Raw genomic sequence first — 7041 nt, 5'->3', positions numbered from 1 at the left:
AATTGAGCCGTTGCTCTTATGAGGCTCGGCGAATGGCTTTCAGTGGTAGTACCTAGATCTTGAGATCGTTTATGCCAGCTGGTGACATATATATTCCCAAATGAGAACAGGAATTCGGTGGCAGTAAATAATTTTCCATTTTTAGAGTAATGGTCTGATTTTCCTGACTTTTACGCTTAATTTTGTTCAACTGTCTAAAGAGGTAGGATATAAGCCTGATGAATTCGTTATTTTTATTCATCTTTTTTATTCCATGTTGCAAATATATTCTTGGAGGCTATTTTAATCTAGTGAAGGATTGATAATTAAAGTAGTTCATATAATTCTTTGTGATAAGTATGAAAACCTCTGAATACTTTCAGCTTTTAAATAAACTCCATACTGAAGATGCGGAGGAGTCTTCTAATAATAATTATTAATTGAAGAAAAGAATGGATGGTGCTGGAAACATTAGCGCGTGTGGGTGATGAAACATGGGTTGGTGTTGCCGTGGAGATTTGAAACCCAACCGGATAATGAGGAACTGTTCATTATACATACATAATACGTGTGTGTGTGTGTGTGTGTGTGTGTGTGTGCGTGTATATATAATATATATATATATATATATATATATAATATATATATTATATATATAATATATGAGAGAGAGAATGAGGAGGGATGGGGGGAACGATTGCCTGATTTTCATAAAAGTATCACGTTTCAGCTTGCTCACGGTTATAGTTTTATCGTGACAATTGTGTAATAGTAGATATGCACATCATCTGTGTATGCCGTGGGCCTACGCCATATCCATGTAGATAAAGTCTATACCAGTTACTCGTGTTTTTATGTTGACTTAATATACGAATTATGATGATGTTCTTTCTTCCCTCTAAGCTTATAACCTGTTCACTGTGTTTTATCAATGCTGATAACGTGCTTAAAAGAGCTATAAATGTTGATCTTGTTCTTCTGCGTAATTTTACCTGATGTCTAGTAAACAGGCTTTATATTGAATAATTCCTAGACGAGTCTTCAGTTTATTAATTGGGTTTTCTATTTTTATGTCAATTTTTGAGAGTTTAGCGTGATGTGCTCATGTGAATGCCATTTACATTTTGTACTTCATATATCCATTTTATTTGAGGACGACTAGTTTTGTATTTTATGACTTAGCTTGTCTGGGAGAAGTGATCTTCTTTATTATCAGTGTTATCATGAGTCACGTTTCCGTGCAGTATTCTCCGAAGAAATCTTTTGCTGACGCTTTCCAAGTGCCGTCCAAACGTTTGTGTGTGCATGTGTGTAGTAGGTAGGGTCTGCAAGCCGCGCTGATGGTGGCGGTCTAGTGGTGTTTTCCAGCGTGTTCAAGCGCCCAGTTCGGAACCTTCGATCGATCTAGCCAGCTCGGGGGTTCTCACGGGAGAGGGTCGTCCCTCCTGTTGGGGCTCGGGAGGAGGAGGAAGCTTGCCAAAGGCATGATAATCACAGATTTTTTTTTAAAACCAACAACACTTCAATCGCGTTGAAGGGATTGGGGGTAGGTGGGGGGGGAAGAAGGGGGATTGCTTATGCTTGTCCATGACTGCCAGCTGATACAAAGGTTTTTTTTGTTTTCGGATTGTCGTTTTGGCTCTAGACAGATGGATGGAAGAGCTGCTTTCTTGTCTGGGTCTTCGGGAGGTGGGGAGGGGGGTGTTAAGCGAGGGCTCCTTCGTCTCCTCTAGTTATGTTCAGGAGCACTTCGTCTTTGCTGCTTCTCTCTCTCTCTCTCTCTCTCTCTCTCTCTCTCTCTCTCTCTCTTTTCTTCTTTGGATTGGAGACCGGCCGTAGAAACAAACAAAGGTGTAAAACTGTGGACTTCTTTTTCTTCTTTTCACTTCTAAGGGAACTTCTGTTGCTGGGAGGAATGGGGGGAGGAAGGGGTTGTCCGAGCCCTGGAAAGGGGGAGGGGCCGAATATCTTCGAACGAAAATCCTGCTTGTTATGACCATCGGTTTTACACTAAATCTGTGCCTAAAGAAAAGCTCTCTCTCTCTCTCTCTCTCTCTCTCTCTCTCTCTCTCTCTCTCTCTCTCTCTCTCTCTGAGTAAATATCCGTTAAATCTTCAGTGTTGAATAGCTCTTTAAAAATTAAAGATGCACTTCTTCAAAGACATTAATATTGGAGAGGAAAATTCTCACTCTCTCTCTCTCTCTCTCTCTCTCTCTGGATGCCTTTGCTTGTAAATTCAAGCTATGATAATCATTAATGTTAGGAAATGTTTGATTAATATCGGAAGGATCTAAATCCTTGAAGCTTTAGGCTTAACGTTTGGACGTCAGTAAGATTCCTAAGGTCCCTCGTACTTAGTATTAATTAACGTATCCGGAAAAGTTTTGTGTGTTTGCATTAACATAAATTCGATGTTCGTTTAGTGTATTAATTTTTTTTATTCGTTCTGCATGTTTATATTGATACTGTTTGTTAATCCTTATCAGCTCGCCTCACCTTGAATCAAATACTAAACTCAGTCATTCTGATAATCTTGTGAGGAAAACTCAGTCATTCTGATAATCTTGTGAGGATTTTAAGACTGGAGCTTGGTGACAGAAATGTCATTGTTAATAATGTTTTAATTTTTTTTCTAAAGTTCCTGATTTGGAAGTGTTTTTCTATGTTTGAAACTGTTTACACTAATTAAACCAATATGGCCACGTCGAGACGATAGTGTTGTTTTTGGGAACCGGAATTTGTTGGACCAAGGGGAAAATGACGAGAAAAAAACTAAAACTCTTTTCAGTCGGGAGCAGTGAGTTAGAATATTTTCCATAGAAAATGTTTAGAGAAGATACTCTTGCATTTATTCACAAAACTGTCTGTTACTTTATCATTTAATTATAACGGTAGAAATGTAGCGACACTTAAAAAAAATTTTTATCTACAAATATTTTGACGTTTCTTGCTGCGCTATTGAAGCTTGCATGAGCTGGTAAACAAACGAAAATTGCTTTTCATCGCAGTTGTAAGCAATTTGCCACACCCTGCTACTGCATACCTTTACCGCCCACTCTTCCTTTCAACAAGTTCTCTTGAAAGTAATGATCACTCTTGGAGAATTGGATGAATATTTGATTTTGTGTTCTTTTTTTTTTCAGTAAAGCTGAGAGGCTTCGATGATCCAGCGTCATCAGGTTACGACTGGCCAATGTTGGTAAGTAACACGTTGAATAAATGCGGTTACCGCTTGTTTTCCCTGTTTGGAGTGTGTAATCTCTTGCTATGCTAATTAAAATCTGGTCCTGATTCAGTGGCCATGAACCGCCTGAATTCATGGAATCAATTATATGGATATTCGATCGCTGCAATCTTGCATGCTAATTTTTTCGGAACAGGTCGTTTTTAAAAAACAAGGGGAATATATTGCGTCAGGTAGATTTATTTGTTTATAAGTATTATTTGATACAGAAACAATTTATATTTATTGGACTTTCACATTTAACCGTGCATATAGTTATTTACGAAATGAGGATTTGTGCTAAAATTTTATAAAGTAGATGTATGAAGAAATGAATGTCCGTAATTCCATCTTTCTTACATTCTAAGCGCAAGTCAATTGACGGTACAACATACAGTAGAAAATTCTAGTCTTCCGGGTCTCGGGTTACTATTTCCATATTATTCTGCCTCGTGGCGACCCACCACAGTCGACTGTGTCAATTTAAATATTAATATTATACATGTATGTGTATAGTAGTGTATATATATATATATATATATATATATATATAATATATTATATATATATATTATATATATATATATATATGTGTGTGTGTGTGTGTGTGTGTGTGTGTGTGTGTGTGTGTTATTTGGACATATTTTCTCTTGTGTCAATTTAAATATTAATATATACATGTATGTGTATAGTAGTATATATATATATATATATATATATATATATATATATATATATATATATATATATGTGTGTGTGTGTGTGTGTGTGTGTGTGTGTGGTTAGGTTTATTTTTTTGCGACGAAATATTTTCCTTTTTCGGTTGTGCAAATTTCTATTGAACGAATTAATGGCATGTTTGCCGATACGGTCGTATATCAAGACTGAATCTACCTACGAGTATACTGTCACTTACTAATGGAGTAAGCTGACAAACTACTTTGTTGTTGCTGCTGTTCTTCTTCTTGGTCTTGGTGGGGGGTAGGAAAGGTCTATGGAGGAGCCTGAAAGGTCTGAAAAAGTTGTTTCGCGTTGAGTTAAATATACAGGAATTTTAGGATAGGGTATTTATGTTTTATTTGTTAGTATGAAAATGTAAAAAATTGATAATTTGCTTGTTAAACTCAAAAATTATTTCTAATAAATATAGTGTATTTATTTTAGTTTTCGTTTGTGAAACAAGACTCTATTTGACTGTAGATTTCAGAACATTTTAATTCATGTTAAAAGTTAGGAATATAATGTTTACAACGTATGTGTGTGGGAAAAAATCTTGCACGCATCCATAGTAAGCTGGAGGTCGGATCACGCCTTGTTTCTTATCAGGCAAACTTCTCAGAATAAGCAAAAATGATTCAAGGTTCTTTCCAGTTACTTTTTCTAGTTGACGGACTTTCCCCACCTCTCTGCGGCGTCTTTTGGACTGGATTACAGATTGATATGCAGTTTTTATTACTGCACGCAGACGTTTGAATTTCAAACATGACGTCATTGGGGTGCTGAATTTTTATTGGTTGGTGGGTCTCATTCTCTCACTGGTAGTCAGGGTGGTAGCATGGGCATGCCTGGTGCTCGGTGCTCTGTAGGATACTTTCTATACTGCAGCTAGCAGCAGAGGGCGTGAGCAAGGGCATTATTCTCGTCTCTGGCCGATATTCTTGCTTTGTTGTCGATATGCATGGCCAAGGGTCATCTCTCGCTTATGATTGCCTTCACATTCTCACAGATCCCCTGTGGGTGTCCTTAAAGGGGGGGGGGGGGGGGGGAGTCTGTGTTCCTTTGTATATTTAACCCAGGTCGTTGTTGATTTACTCTCACAGCTTCTGCTGTTTGCAATCTGTGGAACTGGGCTTCTCTATGGGCGATCTCTGTGCTTTCTATTACCGTTTACGGTCGTGATCATCCACTTCGTGTTGAAATATTGTCCATTGGTTGTGATGAGCTTGCAATCGTCTGCATAGAGTGGTAGTGGTGCGACCTATCCATCCTTTCACTTATGTTAACCTTTTTACCACTCGATCATATCTCACCTTACGGATTGTTACCTTTATTCAGTGCTAACAACCCAGTGAACCAGAGTGAGTCGGTGGGTGCCAGGACTCAGACGTACAGTAGTCTGCCGACGATTCGTGGCACCATGTTCGAAGTATATTTGCTCCCAGTTTGTTGCTGGATATTCCACCCAACCGTAATTGGGTATCAGCCCTTGCTGAGGTCAGCGAAATTGGCTCGGGCCTTGCGTCGTCACTTCAAAAAACATACTGAGAAATAAAAATGTCGCACTCTTCTGGTGCCACCCCAACTGAAATAGGCAAAAAATGCTTAAAGCGAATATTATATATAATATATATATATATATATATATATGATACATATAATATAGTATGTGTATGTATGTATGTATGTATGTATTTTCAAGGTATTTGAAACTGTACACATACTGATAAGGAATTTCTCCAGTTTCTCAGGATTGCATTTATAAGTGTTTTTATATAGAACAATCTGGCAAGGGACTGGAAACAAGAATTATAAGTATTTTTATATAGGACAATCTGGCAAGTGACTTGAAACAGGAATTATAAGTGTTGTTATACAGGACAATTTGGCAAGGGACTGGAAACTAGAATTATAAGTGTTTTTATAAGACAATTTGGCAAAGGACTGGAAACAGGAATTATAATTGTTTTTATATAGGATAATTTGGCGAGGGACGGGAAACAAGAATTATAATGTTTTATATAGGATAATTTGGCGAGGGACGGGAAACAGAAAAAACTATTTTTTTTTTTTTTTTTTATATAAGACAATCTGGCAAGGGACTGGAAAAAAGAATTAAACGCTACATGTATAGTGTTAGAACGGGACAAATGAATACTTTAATTTTACACATTAATAGTTTTAATCATAATTCAATGTTGGGGGGGGGGGTTCAAAATGTATTTTACATTGAAACCATATAACTCACTGAAATGTTATCTAATCTGCTTTGATTAGATATCACAGTGACTTATTGAATGTAAAAGTCAGGTGGTATGTGCAAACTAGATGCATTTGGTGTTAAAGATATTTTGAAGATTATTTCTTTTCAAATACCTATTGAGTTGTGTCTGTACTTGTTGTACTGGTTTTAACCAGTTTCCTTGATTTTGAATATTTTTGTTGTCATTTTATGAGGTTTTATATGTACGTACTTTGTTAGTTATTCTAGGTGTTTTTAGCATACACAAAAGTGCTTGGTACTCCTTTCTTTTATTTTTCCTGTGGCCTTAGCTGAATTCATTGTCACTAAATATATATATATATATGTATATATATATATATACACCCTACCTACATACATACTACCTAACATACATTACACATACATACATAAAAAAAAAAGCATACATACATACATACATACATACAGGGTGTTTCGAAATTAGAGCCCCCCCTCTACAGCATAAACTAAAATTGATACGGACAAAAACAAAAGTAATCAGAATAGGTATTTATTTAAGTTTCTCTCTGGGTATTTAATATTTTGTGTGGCTTCCATCTGCCTGTATCACAGTCTGCATTCTTGAGGGGTATGATTTCAGCAAATCACAAAAAAGCTGAGACTCAAACTCCATGTCCCTGAGTACTTTGGTCACCTCTTTTCGCAGGTCGTTGAGGCTTGGTATACCATCATAGTTCACTGTGCGTGCTTCAACATTATCGTTTAAGATACTACCAATGTTTTCACACACATTAAGGTCAGGGGAGCTACCTGGATTAAATTCGCTTGATGAGAGAAAAAATCGATACCACTTGAATTTTTTTTGCAGCTCCTGTGTCTGAAGAGCCTTGAAACATG

General features: G+C 36.9%; 1 long non-coding RNA gene across 1 annotated transcript in view; it reads left to right on the top strand.

Annotated features, from left to right (window-relative positions):
* LOC135218652 (uncharacterized) overlaps positions 1-7041 on the top strand; it is a 401138-nt gene that overhangs the window by 224796 nt on the left and 169301 nt on the right. The window contains exon 2 of the long non-coding RNA XR_010315373.1: positions 3124-3179. This is a non-coding gene — a long non-coding RNA (uncharacterized LOC135218652). The remainder of the gene's footprint in view (positions 1-3123; positions 3180-7041) is intronic.

The sequence above is a fragment of the Macrobrachium nipponense genome, chromosome 9, assembly GCF_015104395.2.
Source record: "Macrobrachium nipponense isolate FS-2020 chromosome 9, ASM1510439v2, whole genome shotgun sequence".
NCBI classification, from domain to species: Eukaryota; Metazoa; Arthropoda; class Malacostraca; order Decapoda; family Palaemonidae; genus Macrobrachium; species Macrobrachium nipponense.
Note: the sequence above shows the minus strand (reverse complement) of the source record. Positions and strands in the feature narration are given on the sequence as shown.